The 25907-nt window shown below is 55.3% G+C and overlaps 1 protein-coding gene across 3 annotated transcripts in view; it reads left to right on the forward strand.

Moving 5' to 3' along the window:
- The window catches only part of PRKAG2 (protein kinase AMP-activated non-catalytic subunit gamma 2), a 248359-nt gene that overhangs the window by 36771 nt on the left and 185681 nt on the right, over positions 1 to 25907 (forward strand). Inside the window, exon 1 of one of the 3 annotated variants that reach the window (XM_046020202.1) lies at positions 10938 to 11332. The exons of the other annotated variants lie outside the window; for them this stretch is intronic. The gene's annotated coding sequence lies outside the window, so the exon portion shown is untranslated. Of the gene's footprint in view, positions 1 to 10937; positions 11333 to 25907 lie in introns of those variants that run through there. 3 annotated transcript variants of the gene reach the window in all.

Below are 25907 nucleotides of genomic sequence, written 5' to 3' on the forward strand. Positions count from 1 at the left end.
ACCTAGCCCTGGGCTACCTGGCAGAAAACCCTTTTTCATCAACTATTAGGGAAGCTCCACAATTTGGGGCGTTCCATGGAAGGGCCCCCGAGGCCCGACCTGCCCGGTTCCCCAGTGCTGTCTCCATGGTAAATGACAACTTTAAGGAAGTGGCAGCGAGACTGCAAGACATGAGGAGGGGACGGACGCTGACGGACGCTGACGGCAGCTAGAACCAGCGCTGGCAGGCCGCATCCCCCAGCCCCGGAGCTGCAGCCCCCCGCAGATCGGGGCGGAGGGGGGGGACTCTGGGTCAGACAGCTGAAGAAACCCACTTAAGGGCGCAGAGCGATTCAAACTCTGGTCCTCCAGCCGGCGGTTTCCCCGTGAGGTGCTGACCTACGTTTGCATACCTAAGCTTATTCTGGTTAAGAAAGTGAGAGCCAGGGGGCGCCTGGGTGGCTCAGTGGATTAAGCCTCTGCCTTCGGCTCAGGTCATGATCTCAGGGTTCTGGGATCGAGCCCCCAGGGTTCTGGGATCGAGCCCCCGCAGCATCGGGCTCTCTGCTCTGCAGGGAGCCTGCTTCCTCCTCTCTCTCTGCCTGCCTCTCTGCCTACTTGTGATCTCTCTCTCCGTCAAATAAATAAAAAATAAAAATCTAAAAAAAAAAAAAAAAAAGAAAGTGAGAGCCCACAGAGGACCGCACGGTGAATGATCCCATTTATAGGAAACGTCCAAAACAGACGAGTCCGCAGACGCACAGAGGAGCTCAGTGGTTCGGGGAGTCGGGAGCACCCAGGGGAGCGGAGGTGACGGCTCACAGGCCTGGGGTTCCTTGCTGGGGTGGCAAAAATGTCTTAAAATTGGCTGTGACGAGGGCCGCACAGCCCTGTGAATGTACTAAAAACTGTTTCATCATGCACTTTAAATGGGTGAACTTAAAAAAATAAATAATAAATGGGTGAACTTAACCGTGAATAAGTTTGTGACTTCTGTCTTAATAAAGCCGTTGAAACACAAAGGGGGGGAAGCGCGTGTGGTAGTTTCCAGGGGTGGTTATACAGAGCTTCAGCCAGCGGGGGGCTTGGGGCAACCAGGCCTCTCTCCTGGGTTCCTATCCCTAGTCACTGTCTTCCTCTGGCTCCTCCCCTCTCTGTGTGTCTATGTGTCCTAATTTCCGCTTTCTCTAAGGCCACCAGTCCCATTGGACCAGGGCCACCCTAGTGCCCTCACTGTAACGGATCACCTCTGTAAAGACCCTCTTTGCAAATAAGGTCCCGTTCAGAGGAATCAGGTCATTAGGGTCAGGACACAATCCGACCCACGACAGCAAGGAAGGGTGTAATGCATTCTGAGAACTTATTTTAAACCTGTGAAAATGTTTAAGAAGTTTTAGCTGAAGTTGTAGTGCTCATTCAATTTTCAGAAAAGTTCACGAGGTGGAATTCCTTTCGCCGACAGACCAGGAGACGTGAACCGACCTGTTCTTCCATCTTTCCCGGGGAGGTCTGTGGGCAGGCGCTGCACTAGGACTGCGTCTGCCACGGGGGGCGGGGGGGGGGGGGGCGCGTCTGCACCCACCCGCCTCAGGGACCCGGCTCAGGCCTTGGGCTCCTGCCCAGAGGTGGCGCGAGGTCAGGGAGCAGGTCCGGTGACTGAGGCACGTTCCTCCTGCTGTGGGCGTGGGAGGGGAAGGGGTGACGGCAGCGGAGAACCAGGTTTCCCCAAGGCGTCCTCGGGGAAAGGACGATGCCCCGTGCTTGGCAGAGGCTCGACTTCCCTAAGGCTGATGGATGCAGGAAGATTATTTTTATGTTCTTGCCTTTTTTTTTTTTCAAAGATTTTATTTATTTATTTGGCAGACAGAGATCACAAGTAGGCAGAGAGGCAGGCAGAGAGAGAGGAGGAAGCAGGCTCCCTGCTGCGCAGAGAGCCCAATGCGGGGCTTGATCCCAGGACCCTGAGACCATGACCTGAGCCAAAGGCAGAGGCTTTAACCCACTGAGCCACCCAGGCGCCCCTGTTCTTGCTTTTTTAAATCCGGGCTGACATTTTTCTGTTGTGGATTCATTGTTCTCCCAGTCCCCAGTAGCCATTAACTTCTGAGAACGGAGGAAGCCTGGCTGTGTGGCGTGGTGGCTCTCCCTGCCCCCGGGACCCCCCAGCACTGACGGGGGCAGCGGGTCACGTCCTGCCAGCCCAATTCCTGGTCCTTGGCTCGGAGCCTTCAGCCCAAATGGACCCGTCGTCCCTGAGCACATGGGACACCTGTCTGTCGAGTCATCCCGTGAGCGTGTTCTGTGGCTCTGTACCTGCTTCCCACCTCAGGAGTCAAATGCTCCTCCAGGGCAGAGCCTGTGTCTGGTTCCTGTGTGGCCCTGGCAGGGGACGGCTCCTTGATCCCTGGACCCTGGGTCCAGTCAAGGAGGTGGCGGGGGTGTCTGAGCCCGTCTCCAGGTCCTGCCGCCCCTCCCGTTGCTAGAGACTCCCGTTGGGCATCCCCAGTTCGGCTCCAGCCCCAGGCCCGCCCCAGAGGTGATCGCAGGTGCGTGTTTCTGGAGCTTTCTCTTGATTACCTTTCACCACTTCCTACTTGGCCCTAACGTTCAGTCTCTGAGGAATCGCTGTAGCATAAGATGCCAGGTCGGGCTCCTGTAACACCTGCGTCACACGTCAGTAAAATGGACCCTCCTGCCTCCCCGGCTGCTGGTTCCCATCAGCTCCCGCGCCCTGTTCACTGGCTCGAGACTCAGAGCCAGCACCCCCCCAGCCCACGCTATGCGCCAGGCCGTGTCTCTGTATTTAGAAAACGAATGTGTGGACGCACCTACGCGTGTCTCTCTTTACCTACGTCACCTACAGCAACCCTGTGGGGCAGGTATGGTTATAACTAATCCCATTTTACAGAAGAGGAAATTGAGGCACAGAGAGGTTCGGTGCTTATCCAAGGTCACAGCGCTCGTCACCGGCAGAACCGGAACTGGAATCTGCAGGCAAGTGACATCCGCTTGGAAAAACACGTGCAGACTCTCACCTTCACCGTCCGCCCGGGACGGTGAGTCCCGCTGGAGAGAGACACGCCTGCGGGCTTGGCTGTGGAGGGCAGTCTGGAGGAGAAAATTGCTTTATGCCCCAGTGTGATTTGTGTCGGTTTCAATTAAATCGGGAAGACTGCCGCGTGTTTGGCCGCAGCCTGCCTCCTGCCACCTGGGCAGCCCAGAGCCTTCTGTCCTATGGTGGCTTTGAGGTGGTTTTAGGTCACAGATGTTCAGAACTGGAGCACCTGCCAGACACGGCCGAGCTCGGCCCCGCAGCATTCACCTGTGGCTGCGCCGAGCCTGGCTTTGGGCGTAGAGAGAAGCTCTGGTGGCCGGGAGCCTTCCACTGGCAGAGTGTCCGGGGACGGGAGAGGGAGCTTGTACTGGGGAGCCTTACAAGTTCAAGGACTTTTCTGAACCCGCTCCTGCTGACCTCTCAAACCCTCAGCCTCAACCTTACTCTTTTCAGGAAGCTCTTTTTTTCCCCAAAGATTTTGTATTTATTTATTTGACACAGAGAGAGAGGGAACACAAGCAGGGGGAGTGGGAGAGGGAGAAGCAGGCTTCCTGCCGAGCAGGCAGCCCGATGCAGGGCTTGATCCCAGGACCCTGGAATCATGACCCGAGCTGAAGGCAGACGCTTAACAACTGTGCCACCCAGGCACCCCAGGAAGCTCTTTTGCTTCCAAAGTCATTACTGTTGGGAACTTCTATGGAGGCTGCTGTCTGTACCGTATCAACCCTCAGCTTGCTTGTTCCTTGTCTCCCTGACTTTCCTCCCAGCCAGAACACAAGTCCCCGAGGTCAGGGCTCTCTCTCTTCTGTTTCTCTTGTGTTCTGTAGCTGGGGGCTCCATGAGTGTTCCTCGGTAGGAGAGGGACCCCAAGAGGTGTGGAGCAAGATCCGTGGGGGGGCGGCGGGGACAGACCGAGGGAACATGGATGGGGTTAAGGGAGAAGCCCATCCTGTTCTTAATGACAAAATGAAAAAGGAAAGGCTTCCTTTTCTGTTCTTTTTTTTTTTTTAATTAATTTATTTATTTGACAGAGATCACAGGTAGGCAGAGAGGCAGCCAGAGAGAGAGGAAGGGAAGCAGGCTCCCTGCTGAGCAGAGAGCCCAATGTGGGGCTTGATCCCAGGACCCTGAGATCATGACCTGAGGTGAAGGCAGAGGCTTTAACCCACTGAGCCACCCAGGCGCCCCTTCCTTTTCTGTTCTTAATGACAAAATGAAAAAGGAGGGCTTCCCAGGTGCCGAGGGGTTTCTGTTGACGGTGAGGACACTGCATCCCGATACTGGACTCCCTCTTCTTGGATCTGAGGAGCGTTCTCCTTGGCCGGCCAGGGACCCTGGATGAGACAGAGGCCACGCAGTGTTCACAACAGTGTGCGCTCCCCCGGAGCTGTAGGGCGGGCCCGAGAAGCTACCATGGTGGACGGTGGAGGAACCGGTACGGGACGTGGGGGAGTCTTTGTGAGGCTGGAGGTGGCCCCAGAGAAGAACCCGAGAGGAGGAGAGGTCCACGCAGGCTTTGGCAGGCAAATAGCTAAGCGTGCGGATGTGCGTGCAAGTGTACACGTGTGTCTTATTTATCCCCAAACTGCCAGTGCTCCTGCAGTGTGCATCACTGTTTTGGCCGCTAGCACAGATGGCCAGTCCTTCCCCTCCCACTGTCTGTTCTCTGGACCTTCTACACCTTGGACTTGTTCAGACTGGGTCTGGAGAGGTCACCATGGGGCCACAGGAACAAACCTGGTGAGCTTTCAGGCAGGCAGGGCTAACTAAGCCCTTCCTTGTCCGTCCAGGGGTCAAGGTCCTGGCCTTCTCAGCACCCAGCTGCGTGGCCTGGGGCGCAGGTCACTTCCCAACAGGTCGCCTGGGTTTTAGAGCTCCTCTCCTCGCTGGCTTAGCTGGGAGCTGCAACTCCACAACGGGGCAGGTAGTGGATCCCAACACACCCCGATCTGCACACGGTGCTGGCTTCTGTGCGTGGGGCCTCGTGCCTGCCCCACACTCAGGCTCGAGGGAGACGGAGGCCCAAGGGCAGTCTCCGCATGTTTGGCTCCACGAAGTCGTCTCAGTCTCCGCAGACCTTTGGGAGTCCAGAACTTGGCTGTGAAGGATGGAGACAGGGTTACCCTTAGGGGCACTGGGTTTGGTTCTGGTTCCTCTCCACGGAAACCAGGGCGTGGGAGCGCATGGGCTGCACGTGAGCTCACAGTCCAGGGGCTGCCGAGCTCCTAGTTCTGCTTGGCGGGCGGGACCCCGTGAGGGGCTGCAGGGCACACGTGTCTGAGCTGACAGACATCCGGGGGCCCTGGTGCACTGTGATGGCCTCCGGTGCTGGAGGCGAGTGAGGCCGTGTGCCCCCCGCAGCCTTGGTACCGGGCGGTTTGTTGCTATGAAAGGAAATCTCAGAGCGGAGTTTGCCAAAGCCCCACAGACGATTTTGTTTTATTTATTTGTTTATTTTAAAACTTACTTGTTTCAGGGGCATCTGGGTGGCTCAGGGGGTTAAGCCTCTGCCTTCGGCTCGGGTCGTGATCCCAGGGTCCTGGGTTTGGGCCCCGCATTGGGCTCTTTGCTCAGCGGGGAGCCTGCTTCCCGCCCCCTGCCTGTCTGCTTGTGATCTCTCTCTATCTCTGTCAAATAAATAAATAAAATCTTTAAAAGAGAAAAAAAAAACTTACTTGTTTCCATTTAAATTCAGTTAACATATAATGTATTATTGGCTTCCGAGGTAGGTAGACGGCAGTGATTCATCAATGCAAGTAACACCGGTGCTCATTGCATCACGTGCCCCCCTCAGTGCCTGTCCCCCCAGGGACCCCCTCCCCCCACCCGCCTCCCTTCCAGCAGCCCTGTTTGTTTCCTATGTCTCCTGTGGTTTGTCTCCCTCTCGGATCCCACAGACGATTTTAGGCCGCAGGTACAACCTATTCCTGGAGCTCCAAGGAAGTCTTGCCGCCACCTTGGGTGGATTTTCTAGCTGGTTTATTCGGACGTGCTGGTGCCCGTGCCGTCCGTACTGAGCCAGCCTGAGCTAGCATGCACTTAACCTTGAACACCACTCACTCCACTGAGAGAAAAGAGCTCTGACATTTCTTGAGCTGATCCAGAAGTCTTCTGGTGTAGATTTCAGTAAGGATGTTGGCCATGCTGAGTCATCCTCTTTGTCGTCTTGGTTCCCATCTGGAATATTCTAGAAGCTACCAGACTGCCCCCAACGTGTTGCAGCGTGCCAACAGATGCAGGAAGGCTGTAGTAATGGGATCCCGAAGTGAAGTGCCTCAGCCATCAGCATCCCTCCAGGACATCTGTTTCCAACAACAGCTAAGCCAACACATGCTAACACCGTGCCATGCCGCCTCTTCCAGGCCACCAAGCTCCCGACTGAAATACACATGCAGCTCGTGCAGCCAGGAGCTGGGCGCTGGGCCCGGGGAGCCTTGTGGGTTCGGTGTCCCTGGCTTCCCCATGCATAGATCCGGCGGCCCCAGGATTGAGCACAGGGCCAGCACCCGCCACCTGCAAAAGTAAGGAGATAAGGCTTTGCTGAGCAGCTGCTGTTGGTCCGCGGGTTTCCACGAGCAGTGTGACCCACTGCACCCAGTGTAGGTGTGGGGCTAGAAGTCCCTTTGCAGTTAGGGCTGGCTGCTTTGCTGCACTGGGTGCCTCATCACCGGACGAGGTTGGCATGCAGCATTTGGCATGCGGGCTCATGGCTGAAGGTGGCATGGGATCTGGCAAGGTCTGTTCTGGATTCCTGGGGCTCTCAGAAGTCGAACGCAGGCCTGTTACTCATGACTGGGGCGGGGGGCAGGGGCTGGATGTGTTTTTCTAGACTTCTGTGGCTCTTACACAGCTGAGGTCATGCAGGAACAGTTTGGGGGTTTCCTGCCACATTTCCCATGTTACTTGCAGCCTTTGAAGGCACTGCTGTGATTTGCTGTCATTTCCTTACCCCGCGGTGCATGACTTCATCAGAGCACACTTGACGAGAACTCCGCGCTCGCACACGGTGGGGGCGTCAGAGCCCTCCCCACCGCTGCATGCCCCACCTCTGTGCATGAACCTCCACTTGCATTTCGGATTCTCTTTGAGACAGACCCCTAAAAGGGAACTTTCCAACTTCAAGAATGAGCATATCCTCTTATTTTTAGTCACACAATAAACAAGCCTGTGCTGCAGACAGAAACCAGAAGATACAAATAAGCAAAAAGAAATAAATTCAAGGGGGCGGGGTGTGAACCTAGGAAAACAGTGCAGAACCCAGCCAGGCTCTGGAGGGGACGCACCTCGGATTAAATTCTGGTGCTGCCACTGTCCTGTGCTCAACCTTGGCAACTCAGTCTCTCTGAGCTACAATTTCCTCGTTGGTTAAAAAAAAAAAAAAGTATTATTTTACCCACTTACCTGTTGTGCAATTGAGATAGCATTCGTAAATACCAGCACTAGAGGACACTCAAGAAATCAGTGCCGGGCGAGATGCCGGGGAGTCACCGGCAGGTGTCGGCAGAGCCCGTTGGGAGTAGAGGAGACCCACGAGGACTCTGGATGCAGAACTGTGGAGTCAGTAGTGTGCGGGCACGGGGGGCCGCAGGGCCCGTGAGGACCCTGGGTGACAGGTTTGTGCAAGTGGGGCAGTTGGAAAGTGGGGTGGCCGCGGGCCAGGCCATCATGGGCGTGGTTTCCTTTACTGTGGAATGTGGCTTTGTTCAGCAGGCGGCGTGGAGCTAGTGTTCTGGGTCTTGCCTGAATTGTTTTTTGCTTCGTCTTTTTGGGTCTGGCGAGGGTGCTAAGGGCAATGCTCAGAGAGCCACGTTTAGGAAGATTCGTGTGGAGGAGGTGAGTCAGAGGAGATGTCCCACAGGCAGGAATAGCCCCAAGACCAGAGATCAGCTGATGGAGATGGCCAGTGGTCTTCGGCTGTACGAATGTCTTTGATGTCCCGGGCGTCTCTTTTGGGGAGCGGACCTCCACCCTCTCTTTGGGAATCGGGAGTCAGTGGAAAAGCTCTGAGCCTGCGGAGGAAGCGGGGACACAGAGCACAGTGGAGATTTGGGGAGCGGGACGGATGCAGGTGAAAGCAATAAGCATTTTGGAGGTTGGCAGCTTGTAGGCTGGAGTGGGGTTGTTGATGCTCCTCCAGCTCTGACATCGGGTGCCCGGCCCGTGGGATCGCTGGCGGTCAGTACTGCAGGAGGCCCCTCACACGCCACCAGTCATCCACAGGCACTTGTCGCCAGGTGTAGACACCGCCCAGCGCTCTGCATGGTGACGCCCATTTCTCTGACATCTGCAGCCATTCCAAGCAAAACTAATTAGGCTTTTTTCTTGGGCTTATTTGTATACTTTGGAATAAAGCACAAAATAAAACAAGCCTCGCTAACCCAGCAAGACAAGTTCCAGAACCAGCAGGAGGAACTATTGTGGTTGGCTGGGTCTCTGGGGGACCACTAGTCCCAGAGCCGGGGTGGGGGGCGGGGGGGCTCCACGCATCACTAAGCGGCACCAGCCTTTTGCTAAGCCATGAGTTTACGCTAGCTTGGCCCTCTGGTTCCAGAGTTAACCCGTACAGTCCGAGCTGCTGCTTATGTTTGTGCAGATGCTCGCTTGTCCGTTATCCCAGCAGCAGCCCTGGGAGATGTGCAGGGTGAGGAAATGGCGTGGATCTGAGCTATGGTCACAGAATGTCTGCATTTTGGTCCTTTAGGTGACAGTGTTGCTCATTCTACAGTCAGGAAAACAGTGTTCAGGTTCAGGTGACTTTCCCAGGTAGGTCCCAGGATTCCTGGTGCCCAGGGAGATCCTGGCCCCATGCCCAATGCCTCTGATCCCTCTTCAGACCTCAGAATGGACCACTGGGTTCCAGGGACCAGCCCATACCCTCTGGGCAGAAAGGAACCTTAAGAAAGCCACAGACTTCCAACCCCGAAGTCCCAATCTCTTAGCTGTCTTTTCATGAGCCTTGGAAGCCGTGCAGTGTTCCTTTCTCCCCATGAAGCGTCCTGGGTCACCCCAGAGGTCATTCACAGAGGTCACCCTTTCCTGGACCACAAATCTGCCAGCTAAATCCTGTCTTAGACCAAAGAACAGATTCTTCGAGGGAGACTTCACCTCGGCCTGCTGACCTGCGGCCCTGAGTCGCTCACTGTCTTTCGAAGCAATTTCTCCACTGCTGAGAAGTCCAAGTCATTAGTGAGTTTAAAAGTGAACCTTGCGGGGTGCTGATGTGAGGATCCTCATTTTCTCCTTTCTTTTTTTTTTTTAAGACTTTTAAATGTCTATAAGTTATCTCCACACCCAAAGTGGGGCTTGAACTCACAACCCTGGGATCAAGACTCATTCTCTCTTCCGACTGAGCCAGCCAGGAGGTCCGCCCACCCCTGTTTTCTCCTGATCCATTTGCTTCCCAACCAGCTTGCGTACTCCCCAGGGACGTGTGTGACAGTGATGTAGGGAAGACGTTAGGGTTCAAAGCTGACCACAGAGAAAAAATCCTTGAGACGTCTTTGGTGCAAAAAGGTGATTTTATTAAAGCACAGGGACAGGTCCCAGGGCCAGAAAGAGCTGCCATGGGTCATGAAGAGTGTCTCATTATGCACTTTCAAGTTGGGAGGGGGTTAGGGATAGCCTAATCTCTAAGGAATTTGGAAGCGAGGTTTCCAGGACCTGGAGGGGACTTGCTATGGTGGGGAAAGGTCGTTTATTATCGGTCAGTCAAACCCGAGTTCTGACATCCTTTAGAAGGATGGTGGGTCATATGCTTGGGGGGTGATGGCCAAGACATATCTTGGGGGGTTTAGGGATAAAGGAAATTTCCAAAGGAATTTTGATACTTTAAAGTAGACTTACAGGATCCTGGGGTTGGGCTAGGATTGCCTTTTGCCCTTAGCAAAGTATTAACTTCCAGGCAGTTGAGTCCCTAGAGGAATGTCCCTCTGCCTGTTGCAAGGACTTGTCAGTGGGCTGTAGGTCGTAAGGAAATTTAATATAAATATCTCTCCTGCCTTTGTTTCCCACATCAAAGGCTACCCAGGATTCATTTTAATTGGGGACGGTAAGACACGCAGACACCAAAATGACTCTCATGAAGGAGGAAATTGACCATACTCGCAGATCCTGGATTCGGGGCTCAGCACGCCAGGCAGGACCGGGCAGAGGCACAGGGCTGGGCTAGAAGGTGCTAGGCAGGAGGGGACGACGCAGGCAGGGGCCTTTACTGTGGTTGCTGCTGTAAGGCACCGGTGAGGCAGGGCCAGTGTGTTTGGGATTGGCGGTTTGAAACATTCCAGGGGGGCCCAGGAGGTACTGCCTGACCTGGGAGGGAGGAGGTCAGGGTGTACGAGCTCCAGCTGGGCTGGTTTGCGTCTGAAAGGCAGGCTCGCAGGTGAGCCATTCACTCTCTCCAGGGAGTGGCTGACCCAGGGCGGGGGATCCTGCCTGGGTCAGCGAGGCCACAGATGTCAAAGCATCAGGATCATGGAAAACAAGCCATGGTTGTTCATACAGGAAGGGACCTTGTTGCCTTCCAGATGCTGCAGGTTGTATGGGCAGGGTGGAGGGCCCCGATTTCCGACGGGAAGTTCCCCAGCAGAGCCTTGGGGAAGGGCCCCCGCCAGGATCCTTGCGGGAGGGAAGGCTGCATTCTCCGTATTACAAGCGCAGGGCTCCCCAGGGAGTCTAGGCTGCTGCAGCCGCTGGGCCGTGTCCCCTGAAGCTGTGTTGATGGGGACGGAGCAGGGCCCCTGCTGCATCATCCGCCCTGCCAGCCTTCATCTGTCCTGCTGCCTGTCTTTTTAAGAGCCCCGGCTCAGCCCTCCCTCCTGCTCACTTGCCTGTGTAGTAAGGAGTTGCCTCCCCAGCAGCCGCTGGCACAGGGGGTAATGACAGTTGGCTGCGGGCCCGTCACGGAGGGGATCTGCCCGCGCTCTGCCTGCGTGTTGAGCAGCACAGCAGCTCCAGCCAACAAGACTGTCGCCTGCGCTGTCTCGGGCCAGCTCATGCTGTCTGCCGTCCGCTCGGTGCGCCGCTCGGGGGACTGGGAACACGCCCAGCCCCGGTCCCCATCTGTTGCAGACGTGCGGCGGCGGTGGCAGCGGCTCGGGGAGCGGCCGAGCCCTAGAACTCGCCTGTGCTGAGGGGGCTGGGAAACCCCTTCTCTCATGGGCCTCCGGAGCCGGCATCCGGATTTGTCGGCGCTCGGAGCGCTGTGTCTGCAGCACCGGCATCCCGGGGGCCAGCATCCTGCAGCCGGGCACCTGCCGTCCGCAGCCGCAGGCGGAGACCTCCAGGACCACTTGGGGCTGAGTAAGCGGACCCCCCTCCCCGTGCCGATCCCCGATCCCCGAGTGCATGGTGACTGTGCGTTTCTGTGTGGGTGCCTTCCCCCCCCCCCCCCCGGATGCTTCTGTCTCCACTCTTCGCCAGACCGGTGCCCAATTGTTGCTTTGTTCTGTGGGGGCCTCTTGTTAAATTAAACACCCTCAGGTGGAACTCCGCGTTCTTTCCCTGCCTCGGAGCTGTACGTTTTCTCCTTACGTAACTTTTCCTTGGGGTTTAAAGAGGCTCGTCGTGAAGGTGGTATGTGTCTGGGGGCGTGTTCGTGGCTGTTCCCTCCCCGTCTTCTGTCCCTCCCCACCCCCCAGCTGCTGCTCCTGGGTCCGGCTCTCCGCCCACCGTCTCACCTTGGCTTCCAGTCCCCCGCTGACATCTTAGCAGAGTCGACATCCTCTGGCTTTCTGCTCCCACTTCCCCAGTCATCACTTGTTAAGTTTGTCCTGCACAGAAAAGATCGGGGATGATGGGGGAGCCTGGGGACACCCCCGAGTTGTCCCTTGGAAGGCTCAGGACCGCAGAGTCGACGGTCCCCTGCCTGGTGAGGGTGCGCTCTGGGAGGCATACTTGTTGCTTTTGAACTTATGGGGAACACATGGGAGAAACAGAAGCCGGGAGTGGGGGGCGGGGGCAGGAGGGGAAGAGGGGAAGATGGGAGAGGCGCTCACCCGGGACTGAGCCGGGGCTTGTCCCTTCCCTGGGTGCGAGGAGAAGGGTGGGGGCTGAGAACCCGAGTTTCTGGGGGTCAGCGCTGCCTCTGGAAAGGGCTGGATTCATGAAGCCGCTGACGGGGCCATGCGCTTGGAGCAAGCTGCTGAGTGTTTCGGTTCCCGCCGCCCCCAACAATCCCCCCCCCATATAAACCAGGGCCTGAATTAGTCGTCTGTGACCGAGCTTGAGCTCACAGTCTGTGATTGGTACTTGAGTCCTGGTGATGGGGGGATGGGCAGCGGGGCCAGGAAAATAGAAGAATGAGGCTTGATTCCGTGCTTCTGGACTTACAATCTAGTGGGGGCAAGAACAGAATATCAGATCAGGACTTGGGGAACAGTGGAGAAGTCAAGCACGGGATGGGGCGGACGCCCAGTGTGCAAGGCAGGGGCTGGTGGTCTGGGGGCAGCACGGAGGGGGCAGCGGGACGCAGGCTTATGTGTGAGTGCAGGGGAGACCCCAGAACATACATGGAGGGCCTGCCGGGTGCTCTCAGGTGTGGCTAGGTCAGAGCAGCGTGGAGGCAGACGGGAGGGGCGCGAGCGGTCAGCCCAGGAAGCCTCCCAGGGAAGTGATGAACAGATTGCCTCGAGATTGGACCAGTGCTCGCAGGCCGTCCACCTCTCCGCCAGGCCGACTGCTGACTCCGAGAGCAGCCGGGCTCACCTCCCGACCCGAGAGGAGGGCAGTACGGCCTCTCAGCTCTCCCCGGCTTCTGTAGTCTGTGCGGGAGCTTCCAAGGGCTGGAAAACTCCAAGGTGGGGTTTTAGGTTTGTTTTTGGTTGTTTTAGCCCAAAGTGAGGCCTAGGAGGCAGGGATTAACTCCTTTCTTATGCAAAAGGATGCTGAGTATAAGATTCATTCCGGGTAGAAAAATCCAGCCTCCTTGCCACACCTACAGCCAGGGGGACTGAACTGAGAAAGAAACTGGGTGGCTCAGGGCCCAGCCTGGTCGTCTCCCCGTCTCCCCGAGGCAGGCGTGGGGAGGAGGGAGGTGAGCAGATGTGGATGGCTGGGTGGATGTCCCCCCTTGTCACAGATTCCTGCGCACGGGTCCCCAGGCCAGTATCCAAGTCAACCCTTTCACGGAGACAAACTCTCGAGTGCCACAGGCCTGGCAGGGTCCAGCCGCGGTGAGCGCGATGCTTGGTCTTGACCTCGTCCTTCAGTAGTACTGGGCAGCCGGGGTCCCTGAAAATGGACCTTCTAATTTTGCCTCACGATTTCAGCTCAGCTAGTAGCTAGTAGAATCCTTGGATTTTTCCAGCCTCCTTGCTGTTCTCTTTCAAACCATATACTTTCCTCTTCCTTTCAAAGTGTTGCAGTCTGGGGCGCCTGGGTGGCTCAGTCGTTAAGCATCTGCCTTCGGCTCAGGTCATGATCCCAGGGTCCTGGGATCAAGCCCCAGTCGGGCTCCCTGCTCAGCGGGAAGCCTGCTTCTCCCTCTCCCTCTCCCCCTGCTTGTGTTCCCTCTCTTGCTGTCTCTCTGTCAAATAAGTAAATTTTTAAAAAAATCTTTAAAAAGTGTTGCAGTCTGCCCTCCCACAGGCTCCCCACACGAAGGAGTCTTGCCCTGTACCTTCTTGAAAACCCCCTTACTATTCCTTCATACACAGCCTGTGGGCTAAGACGGGCTCATGCCTGTGCTTTTTCTGTGCATTATTTTGTATTAAGTTGTGTTCAGTTCGTTCTTGTAGGCGTATCCATTCGATGGGTGATTCCCTATGGTCAGTTAGGGTTTTCATTTCTTAAAGGGATTTGTCTCTGCATCACCTGCTATTAACCCTTTACGCTTTGGTAAATATTCATTGACTATGTATTAGGCACCAGGTGCCACACGTGGCATTTTCATGGATGTTAGTTTTTCTCTTGGTTCTCATGATGGTCCTGGGAGGTTTGCCTCATTTTACAAAGGAGGAAATTGAGGCTCTGTGAACTTGAACTATTTGCTGAGATTACGGAGCTGGTGTATGACAGACTAGGGCTCAGATTCAGGTCCTCTGACTCCAAAGTAGCAGCCCCCACAGCCCACCTCCCTGGGGCCCCCTGCCCCCCGCACTGCACTGTCTGAGCACATGGCAAACTTCCAACAGTGAAAACGTGTGTCCTAGCCGCCGTCATGTCATGGCGACCAAGCAGGACCTCCAAGGCCCTACACTTTCCCGGCCCCGAGACCCCGAGGACTTGCTGTTCTGCCACCAGGGGCGACAGCGTGAATCCACGGGCTTTCTGTGTCTCTGGTAAATTTTCCTCTCCCCGACAAACTTCTTTTCCATGAGCATGACTTAAGGCTCTAGAGCCCTAATGATGGAGTGCAGAGCTCTGACCTCAAGAACTAAAATTTGGGGTTTTCAGAAGGGTGTAATCATAAGCACCTGATGCTCAACGACCCGGCGAAGCTGCCTCCCCAAACCCAGAAACCCGTGGTATTGGACTTGGGAGTCGGACTTGACCTTCAGCCTGTGTCCTGCTGGAGACTGTGGGCAAATCATTTCACCTTTCTGAGCCTGTTCTTTCTTCTGACGCTGGAGATGGCCATACGTGCTCCCAGGGCTGGGGGGAGACCGGCTGGCAGGGGCTAGTTCCCCACCTGCAGCAGGTGCTCACGGTAGCCGGCCTCTTCCCGCTGGGGAGCGGCCCGCTGCCCCGCACTGAGCCAAGCCAAGTCCTCCCAAAGCAGGACCTTGAAGCGATGGGTTTTCAGATAAAATTCTCCAGGTCTTATCACTTATTTTATTCACCAGGAAATCAAGGCCAGAGGGCTGTGGGTTCTGTGGGGTTCCTGTACTTCCCTCCCCGCTCCAGGCAGGCGGCTGCCAACCTGTCCTTGGAGTTGGTCAGGCTGGCCCCGTCCCTCCCGCCCCACGTGCTGCATGGGGGACGCAGCTGTCTGCTGGCTCAGTGTGGTTCCCTGCCGCCGCCGTCTCCTGAAGGTCACGGTGGCCTGTCTGCCCTGTCTTCCTTGGATCATACGTTCCTTTCCTTTCTCGATCGCCTTTGGCATCTTTTCGCCCTAAGATAGAGGGATAGAGGGAAGTAGGGAGACAATAGAAAACAAAACCAGACTTGGGTTCTTGTTTTGATTTTGCTTTGCAAGTGAGGTATGTGGTGGTATTTTATTGCTTCATGTCTGCTTTTACCGGGGTCTGCCATCTGCCTGGTAATAATGGCTTCGTCTCCTTAGTCGCTCGTGAGTTAGAGACGCGCCGTGCAGGTTCCAGGGAATAAGAGAACAGACACCCAGCGCATCGGAACAGAGCCAGCCCTCCACCCCGCAGTTACCCCGCTGACATGTTGGGAGGCTCATAGCATGGTGGGGGCCTCCAGGCGGCCTGAGGAGGGTAGAACGGAGGCTATGGAGTCAGGGCTCCTCATTCTCTCCCAGGCTGCTCTGCCTTTTCTTTTTGGTTCGGGACGGACTGCCGAGGTTTGAGAGCCCCGAGGACAGGGTTTTGCTGCTTCTTGCAGACAGAACTAGATACAGAAACAGGAGCTAAGGAGAAGTAAGACAAAGCACCAAGAAAACTCTGCGGGGCTCTTCCTTTTCGTATCACCCAAACAGCTCATGTCTTTGACCTTAAATGCAGACCTTGTCCTTGCTTTGCGAGCTCCATTGGCTGAATCACATTCGGAGTCACGCTTTCATGGCTGGAAGTAAACTTGGGGCGGACACTTGTGGGCCTTTGGGGTTTTGGAGACTTCTAAGGTGGAAGGCTGAGCTGGGGTGGCCTGTGTTCAGGAAAAGGTCATGAGGAGACAACCGGGATGTTACCCTCGCATAGTGATTGGACAGCGTACGGCCTTCCCCTTAACCAGGGGCAGCAGACAGAATCTCCCGTGAGCCGTATCGGGGGTGGGACTCTGTCCAGAAGGAAAAAAGATGGCAGAACACAAGGTGTGAAAGGGCGCCTTCCTGGAGAGAGAGCATCAGGCCTGGGCTTTGCCGCCACCGCCCTGCCCCTGCCCTTCCATCTGGCGCTGCTGGAGGCAGAGGCCTGGCACTTCCCACAAACCGAGGCCTTCTGGCGGTTAGACCCTGCCCACCCCGTGCTCCTTATCAGAGCTTTGAGATGTATGAGGACAGTTTTGGAAATATTTTCACCAGTGAGATCAGAAGGGTGGGGGCGCCTGGGTGGCTCAGTTGGTTGAGCGTCCGATTCTTGATTTCAGCTTGGGTCATGATCTCAGGGTCGTGGGATCGAGCCCCATGTCAGGCTCTGTGCTCAGCCCAGTCTGCTTGAGAGTCTCTCTCTCTCTCTCTGACCCTCTCCCTGCTTGTGCTTCCTCTCTCAAAATAAATAAATAAAATCTAAGAAAAAAGAGAAAAGGATCAGAAGAGTGCTTTCTGCTCATCTGAAAAGTCAAGTTAGCGATAACTGTGATTCTTCAGGCGCTATATTGCTGGTACCTATTACTGCCCGGTGCAGCTGTGACAGAAAGGTGAGCTTTCTGGATAACGGGACCTCCTCACCATAAGGCGTCTCTGCCAGGCTCCGAAGACGAAGGAGTCAAGACTGAGCCCGTAGGGCATCTGGGTGTGTCCTTGGAGGGGTGTCTGCATTTTAGTAGAGAGCAGGAGTGCTGTGCTTTTAAGGCCTGGCAGACAGAGGAGACAGGGCAGCTCCCAGCACCCAGACACTGGGGGGAGGCTGGCATGGCACCCACGTGGACCCCTCAAACGCGTGGGTTCTGACTTCTGACACAGGTGCCCAGGCTTCTTGAAGACCCTGCTGCTGCTGCTGTGCCGGGTCGGGGCTGGGTAGGAGGGGGCTGGGCTAGGGAGTGATCTGTTCGAACAGATTTTCCGCTCAGAATCCCAGAGCGCTCTATCCCCTGGTGGGATTCGCCCTTCACATTAGGCCAAGACCCAGACCAGGCGCTTACCCAGAACCAGCCGGGCCTGGCTCAGAGCTCACTGCAGGCATCTGTCACCACCCACTCGCTCTGAGTCATCCCACACTTATCTGCTGAAATCACAGAGCCTGGACATGCGCTTACCGGTTGGTCTTCCAACACAAACTCCGGGGGGGACACTGGGAAAGAAGGTGGGTCTTGGGGGGGGGAGGGGCGTGCTCCATCTGGCCTGGGGCGGGCTGAGGGGCTCTGGGGACCCCTCTCCTCCGGGTCCCTTGGGCTAGTGTCAGAATGTCCCTCCAGGCCTTGTCAGCGGCCACCTGGCAGCCTTCCCCAGAAGGACTAGTTTCCTTCTTCCGGCTGCATAGGGAGGACACTGGGCCACGCCACCACATACAAAATTTGTTTTTCCTCTTCCTTCCCAGATCTCTACTTGGCAGATGAGAATAATTACCCACTTCCCCGCCCTGCCCCCCCTCCACCTGCCTCCCTGCCTCCACTGTCTTCTAAATGGGGAGGAATGCCCTCTGTCAGTGGACCAGAGTGTCGAGGGGTTCTCAAAGGGTGGCTCTGGGGGCCCGTTAGACTGTGCCTTCCTGGCTCCACCGCAGCCCACTGAACGGAGTCCTCAGGGCTTCTCAGTAGCATCTCACATGCTCTGAGGACTGGCTTTACAGAAGACAGGAATCTGTACTTGGAGTAGATTGACTTGGACTCAGCGTTTCCCCCTCCAGTTTGTCTATCTAAACAGAAAATCCTGGGGACATCTGGGTGGTGCAGTCAGCTAAGCCTCTGCTTTCGGCTCAGGTCATGATCTCAGGATCCTGGGGTCGAGCCCCGTGTCAGGCTCTGCACTTAGCGGGAAGTCTGCTTGTCCCTCTGCCTCTCCCCCTGCTCATGGGCACGCGCGCTCTTTCTCCCTCTCTCTCAAATAAATAAAATATTTTTTAAAAAGAAGAAGAAAGGGTGCCTGGGTGGCTCAGTGGGTTAAAGCCTCTGCCTTCAGCTCAGGTCATGATCTCAGGGTCCTGGGATCGAGGCCCGCATCGGGCTCTCTGCTCAGCGGGGAGCCTGCTTCTCTCTCTCTCTCTGCCTGCCTGTGTACCTGTGATCTCTGTCTGTCAAATAAATAAATAAAATCTTAAAAAAAAAAAAAAAAGAAGAACAAAGACAATTTTAGACCTTCTTACCCAAGGTCCAACTAGACACTGAGTCTAACAGTCCCCCCCCCACACACACCCCAAGTCAGCTTTCTCTAGTTTTGTTCATGGAGATAGATAAGAGAGTATTGTGCAAAATCCAAAGAGTATTTTTCAGTAATTCCAAATGCCTCAGGACTCTGGTTAATCCAAAGTTCTGAGACCTGCATCCATGTCTTGTTTGGAATGCTGTCAAAAAAGAGCTCTGTAAAATGCATTTACCAGTGAAACAAACTTGACATCACCCAGCTTCTGGCACTTTCGGGCTCTCGGTAATGGCACTTGGACAAAGTCTGGCATGCCGGTGAGGACGGATGTCAGGTTGAGATCAACTGCCCGTGATCCGCATTCTTCATCACATTTAAATATCCACCATATTCTTGGTGCTCAGTGATCCCTGCATTTCCTGCTTGGCTGGACAGACTGGTAGTTAATAGAGAGGTGGTGGGGAATCGTGGCCTCAGCCCATGAGCGCCTCTGGGTATCCCCTTCCCCACCCCAAGCGCCTCCCTCGGGTCCCCACTCCAGTGCTCCCCAAACTGGCCTCATCCAAGAGCTGTTTCTGTCTGAACATCTCTACTGCACCTGAATTTCTCTTTTCATCCTTGGGCCGTCAGGGCCCTTTTCTGAGATTAGCTAAATCCGTAATCCCCTAATTCAGAGAAGGAATTCACATCATGGGTTGTCTCTCATGGTTATCATTTAAATAGTACCTTGATCCGAATAAAGGGCCTCGGGATAGGAAATTTAGGATTGTGACATCTCACACTATTGGGTTGTACCCTTGGGGGAAGTTGGGTTTTTGCTGTCCAACACATCTCTCCCCCTAGATCTGTAGCCACTGTGCCTCTAGCTGGGTCCTGGAAGGTGACTTGCTGGACTTTCAGATCCCAGGACGGGGAAGAAGGGACAACTGTGCCCCATCGGATAGGTGTAGCCAGGTACTTCGTCACCAGGAGGGCGACTAAAACCAGAGCATTTTGCTGGAAATAGAGTATAGCTATCACCCACACGGCACAGCTGCTTCCTGAAAATTCTACTCCCACTGCGTGAGAAAGCACATTCAGTACTCCAGGATCAATAACGTAGACATCTTCCCTGTGTTCTGCAGATTGTACGTTTTTCTTTTTCCTCTCCTAAGGTATGGGGATGGGTGGTGGCTGGTGGGTCACTTTGGGCTCGGATTTATTGACCTATAGCTTACATACAATGCCATGCACCAAGCTGAAGTGCGCAGTTAGACTGTGGTAAGTGGGAGTGGGCATGCGACCACCGCCCTCACGACAGAGCTCATCTCCATCACCCTGTGGGTCCCTCGGGCCTTTGCAGTCTGTCTCCTCCCCCAGCCCCATCCTGAGACTGGGGAGGAACGTGGGGCTCCCCTGTGAATGCCCAGTCCCAGACACACAAGGCTCCCTGACACGTGTTTCAATCAATAAAGACGTCAGTGGCTCTCATGTATTTTTAAAATCCTCTCAAGCCTCCTCTGGTTTCTCCCATTCATCCTACATTTTGGAAGACTGTCTGATAAACACTTGTTAATAAATAGTTTCTGCATTTAGTCATTCCTGAGACCAGTCTCCCGATCAGCCCAAGACCATCAGCGTTACTGGAGCCGATGAACTGAGAGCAGGTGAAAGCAGGGGCTGGCCGTCCTCATTGCCTGCGTGGTCACGGGCACGTGTGCATTTCCTTCCCACCTCCTGAAAGACTGAAAAACCTGCAGGAGCGTCCCACCCTAGACTAGAAGCCCCAGCCTACATCACCCCCGCCTCTCTCAAAGATAACAGCATTCTGGGCGCCTGGGTGGCCCAGTGGGTTAAGCCTCTGCCTTTGGCTCAGGTCATGATCTCAGGGTCTTGGGATCGAGTCCCGCATCGGGCTCTCTGCTCAGCGGGGAGTCTGCTTCCCTTCCTCTCTCTCTGCCTGCTTATGATCTCTCTGTGTCAAATAAATAAATAAAATCTTAAAAAAAAAAAAAAGAAAGAAAGAACAGCATTATGCCCCTACATAATGGCATCTTGCCTTTACGGACCAGGGGAGGAGCTCGTGTTACGTATTTACATGTGTATGTGTGTTAACTCAGAATCTGAGAGGAACTCCTATGAGTCCCATTTTATGGATGAGGAAACTGAGGCACAGAGAAACTGACTTCTACAAGATCACGTAGTTTGCTGGTCATCTGTTGCTGTATCACAAGCCACCCAGACCTTAGAAGTGTGGCCGAGGATCATCGCAGGTCCGGGGGTTTCCTGGCTCGCGGTGGGCCCAGTTCCCACGTGATGTTCCACCCGTGTTCTTGGCCGGACCACAGTTGAGGGCCGAGGGCTCTGAAGGTCTCCTCACACCGCGTTGGACAGCTGCTAGGAGGGTCTTAGTGCAGCCTCTCCCCTTGGCTGGGGTGAGCTTCCCCGTGGCAGGGTGGTCTCCAGGCAGCAGGATTTTTAACAGTTGGTGTGGCCCGCGGGGCAGATTCCAGGAGATCCAGGGATAAGCCACCTGCTTCCTACCCTGGGGCATTTCTGTTGATCATAGGGGCCTAGACTTGGGGAGCGGAGGAGGGGCTGTTCCTCGGCGGGAACGCCCGGCTGTGCGTTCAGGGACGGTGGCAGTCGGCGCCTCGGACTAGCGCTCAGCCATCCCGCCAGCTGCATGCAGCCCCCTCCCCGGCAGCCCGCTGACTTGGACGTGAGCCCTGGTGAGGAGCTTCCCATCACCACTGGCCTGATGGACACACCATCAAACACACTTCCAGGGGCATCATTTCTGTTCTGTTTGACTAACAACGACGACAAAGCCGGTTGGGTCTGCGCTCATGTCAGGACCCGGGTCATACCTGCAGGCGGAGAGGGATTGTCCCCCAGCTTGCCGACCCAAGTACTTGACTCTGCGCTGCACGGCACGCCAGAGACGAGAGTAAGCAGGTGAAACATGGGAGACACAGGTGCCGTTCCGCACCGACCCGGCGAAATCCTGAGCTTTGACAGCATAGACAGTCTGGGTGAGGCTCCGAGGGAAGCAGAGCCTCCTCCCCCGGAGTGAGGAGGGCAGAACGGCTCCGTCGTAAGGAGGACGCATGACAGTATTGTCCGGAAGTCACAAATTCACGGCCGTTTGAGCCACGGTCACGCTTCTGGGGACATATCCTAGAAATACGAAGGATGCACAAAGTTCTCAGGACAGCCTGGTCGGGATGGCCAAAGATTAGAGACGCGGACTGCCACAGGGGCTGGTACAGCTAGAATGTTCCATCCAAAGGAGTGTGCGCCGGATACCGGAAAAATCTCTCTGTGCTGATAGTGAATGATATCCCGGATAAGCAAAGTGTGGGGCAGAATGTATGTATGCATGACGGGGGTCCCTAGTCTTAGATAGGATGCTGGTGCATAAAGAAGTCTGGTAGGATATGGAGGATATGCAGCTAAAGATGGTTCCTTTGGGGGCACAACGTGGATGGGGCCAAGGGTGGAGCCCCAACTTTCCCATCCTGCAGTGTTTTGTTCTGACTTCCGAATCCCGTGAAGTTAGCTGTTACCCACATGCATGGACGGAAGAGCTGCTGCCCTCAAGAGGGCTCGGATCTCTGCAGAGATGAAATTTATCACTAGATCCCAGACAGTGCTTGAGGGATTTAAATTCTTAAAACTCTTTAACTCGAAACTCTTTCAATTCCTTTTTTTTTTTTTTTAACTCTTTCCATTCTTAAGCACGTATCTGGAACTCTTGAACTGCATGGGGTTAGAGAAGGGTCCCGACTGGTCTCGTTAGGAGAGGCGTCACAGATCTGTGGGGCTTGAGCTAGTTCTTGGGGGCTGAGTAGGTCCTCTTACCCGTGCGTAGGAGAAAGGGGGGGTTAGTCCTAGCGGGGGGTGCTATCAGGTTGCACGCCTCAGACCCATACGCAGGAGTCGTCGCTTGTCCAACACAGACGGCTGTGCTCCGGCTCATTGAGGAAAGGTTGGCGTGAGAGCCCCAGCGTGGCCGAGGGAGATGGGTCAGGGCACCCTACGCTGTGAGGAGACAACTTCCTGAATCAGAGTTGCTCAGCCGTCTTTAGAAAGATGTGATTTCCCATTTTGCAATAGACTGTGTTTGCAGCATCCCGTGGCGCTAGACAATAGAAATGAATTATAAAGGCTCTTCAGTTACCTGAACCTGACCTAGAAATTCCGTGACCGGTGAACAAATGTCAAGCTCAAAATAAAATTGTAATGCATAAAAAAAAAATCTTTGTGTGTCCTGACCTTCGCTGACGTGCAAGGTTCTGGTGACAGCGTGCAGGCCAGTCCCACATGGCCTGGCTGCACTGGGGTGTGGTGACTTTGTGCTCAGGCAGGAGGGACCCTAAGGTCTTGGCCAGCAGGGCTCCCGTTCGGCGTGATCCCGTTCTCCAAGCTGGGCGCATGCACAGACCAGGGAGAACTAGCCTACGTGATCTTTTATTTCTGTCCTTTAAACCATGCGGATGGGGCCATGTGCACAGAAGGAGAGGTGGCAGGGAATGTCCCTGGTGGCTCTGGTTTCCCTCTCTGCCTCTGGGGCTTCTCTTTCTTCTCTGTGGACCTCCCCCAGATCATCCCCAGCGTGGTTCCGGAAGGTCAGAGCCCATGCACTCTGGGCACGAGGACTTGTTCTTTGCATGCGGAGGGAGCTGTCCCCGGGGCCTCACAGATACAAAGGAGAGAGGGATGTGTGGTCCAGAGGCTTCCAGGACACACTGGCAGTGACAAGTGAAAATGAGGGGCTGGCCTGGCGAAGGGACAGACAGCTCCAAGGGGTCCTTTGGCTCTAGGAATATCCCCATAGGACCTGGTGCAGAATTCTCTGGGCTTCTTCAGCAAGAAATAAAGGTTCCAAACCACTCTAGCAAGGAGTAGATGAGAAATGCGGAGGACAGGCTCAGGGACGTGTTTTGTCCTAGGCCCATTCTGGCCCACAGGGAGGCACACATGGCCTGGGGACACAGGCTACACACAGGAGACATCTCAATGATCAGATCCTCCTGAGAGATGATGGCTTTTAACCCAATTCTTAGGATGTGGGAAGCAGACTTTTTTCCTCCCTTGAAAGAGCAAAGCTACAAACAAGCCCTGTGTTTTGTACCTGACTCCCTGCTGTGGCAGAGGCTGATCTAGAAGTTTCTGCTGTTCTGGTGACTTTGGCCTCACGTCCAGCATTTTTCTTCCCTCCCTACTTACATAACGAGCCCCTCCAGAACAGAATGGGCTTGTTGGCAGCAAAAAAAAAAAGAAAGAAAGAAAGAAAGAAAAACCTAGCAGATTCCTTGTTTGGATTCACTAGCACTGTGCTTTGTGGCTTTGAGTCCCCGACCAAGAACCGTGAGTTTCTCTGTGCCCACTCAGTCTCCAGCCTGGCGCTGGGATTTGTCCTCCCACGCCACACATCCTGAGGCTGCCTGGTGACTCTGGCGAGCACCTGCTTCCATTTGGAGCATGAAGGCCCGAGCCCCACCACTGGGTCCCCACTGGCTGGCTTGGCCTGAAAGAGGAGATCTAGACTCTCAGAACTTCCTGGCCCTCGGGCTGCCCAACCCCACTGGTCACCTTATCTCCTCACTTATCTTTCCTACCTGGAGCCTTCGACAAGATCCCCTCTGCTCAGGACCCTGAGTCTGGGCATGTGCAGTGCACCTGCTCCTCTGGGTCCGGGAAGGCCTCAGAGCCATGGACGTTGGGGGGAGTGACCAGGCCCCAGCTCCTTCCTCAAACGGAGTGATGCATGGGCCTGCAGGCAGGCCCCTCAGCTAGACCCCAGGCTCCCTTCTGTCTCCGGATGGTAAAGGCACAGGGTGGGTGCCGAGCCCAGTGGCACGGGTATTGGTTGGCCCACGGCACTGAGACCAGCTCTAGCCTTTTGTTGCGCTTGCTTTTTTCTTTCATTACTAGACAGTTCTAGCTTACCCTGGGGGCAACTTGGGCCCAGGATGGGGTCCCTGGAAGCCTCCATGATCATGAGCTCTGTGGGAGGGGGCTGCTTACCCGAGAACTCTGGTTTCCCACATGGAGCTTCCCGGCTCGAGCCTCACGTGGCCCTCAGCAGGCCCAGCCCTGGAGGGAAGGGGACATGGGCAGATTCCATCTCCTGGCCCACCGGTCTCCATGCACACCTGCGCGGGGCTCTGGCAGGCAGCACCTTTGGCCCCTCTGGGGAGCGCACCCACCGGCCTTCAGCCAGCCGACACAGGTTCTTGTGGTTCCAGTAACTTCTTGCTCACCCTGACCGCCACCACACGGATGTGGCAGATTCCAGGAATCACACATTCACACAAGGCTGATGGTTCCAAAGAAGGGCCATTGGGAACCAGAGCTTTGTCACTGGAGGAAGGATGTGGAAAGGTCAAACTTGCATCAGAGGATGGCCTCACGGACCAACCACAGTGGACATTTACCGCGCGCCCAGGACAGCCAGGCCCACGCGAGGGGCTCGCACTGCGCTGTGACTCTGTAAGATTGTGTTGTTGTCCTCTTCTGCGGTAGAAACATAAGCTAGAAAGTCCACGTCAGCTACTGAGAGCATCGTGTGGCAGAGAGAGAACCTGGCTAGAAGTCGCGGTACCCGGATTTGGTTCGTGACTGTGCTGTGTGGCTCTGAACCACTCGGACTGATCTCTCTGGACATCGTTACTCCACCTGGCCTGGAAGGGGACTGATTGGTTTGGAAGATTTCTATTTTATTTTGTTGCATTTCATTTCATTTCATTTATTTATTTGACAGAGAGAGAGAGAGAGAGAGAGCCCAAGCACAGCAGTGGGGAGGGGCAGAGGGACAAGCAGGCTCCCGACTGAGCAGGCAGCCCAATGCGGGTTTCGATCCCAGGACCCTGGGATCATGACCTGAACTGAAGGCAGATGCTTAACGACTGAGCCACCCAGGGACCCCAGATTCAGAAGATTTCTGAGACCTTTTACAACTGTCCTGTACTGTGACTGCATTCTTCTCCTAGGCTTAGGTGTCAGGAGACCCGGGGGTCCGCAGCAGGTGTGGGCCAGGTGGGCAGAGTTTCTGACAGTTGCCAGTCTGCAGGGCTGGGCAGTTGCCCCAAGGGCAGATCCCAGTGCTGGCCAGGGTTGCAGGGGTTGGTGGAAGCCAGGCTGCCCATGCTGGCTCGGAGCAGCCCTGCGCACTGCTCTCAGGACCACGAGAGGGAGGCAGAGGGGACTCGGGGCCAGGACCAAAGGGGAGCAGGGAAGGACTTGCCCACCTCTCTGTCTGGCTCTCTGTGTCTTTACTCCATGCATATTTCTGGCCACAAAATCCAGGGAGAGGTCAGAGGGCTTGGGCAGAGGACAGATGAAAACAGATGGTGCTTATCCTTCTCCACTCTTAGGACATCTCGAGGGACCAAGGCTCAGCTCCTGTCTGAAATCTACCCGTACCTGCTTCAAAGCTTTCGGGGCCCAACTGTTGAGTCTCCTTTGTCCACAGCGCAGTAAGACGTGCATTGTCCCATGTCCGTCTGTGTGTGGGATCAAAAATGCGGCGAAACAATGCAAGGCATCCTTCTTTTGTTCTCGTTCCCAGTATTTTGATGGTTGTGTGATCCACTAAACCGACCTGATGATCCATCGATGGGTCTGGCCTGTTCGTTTGCAAACCGTGGCCAGATGTTTCTGGAGCAGGCCGTTCACCCAGGAGGGAACAAAGAAAAACACGTCTCTCCATCATGCTTAGTGCAGGAAGCCTTTGAATTCTTTCTGCATCCTTGGTGTTTGCTGCTTGCTCTGAACGTCTTGTACTTTTCAGCGTGTGACGTGCTGGCCCGG

This window comes from Meles meles, chromosome 10, assembly GCF_922984935.1.
Source record: "Meles meles chromosome 10, mMelMel3.1 paternal haplotype, whole genome shotgun sequence".
Classification (NCBI taxonomy): Eukaryota; Metazoa; Chordata; class Mammalia; order Carnivora; family Mustelidae; genus Meles; species Meles meles.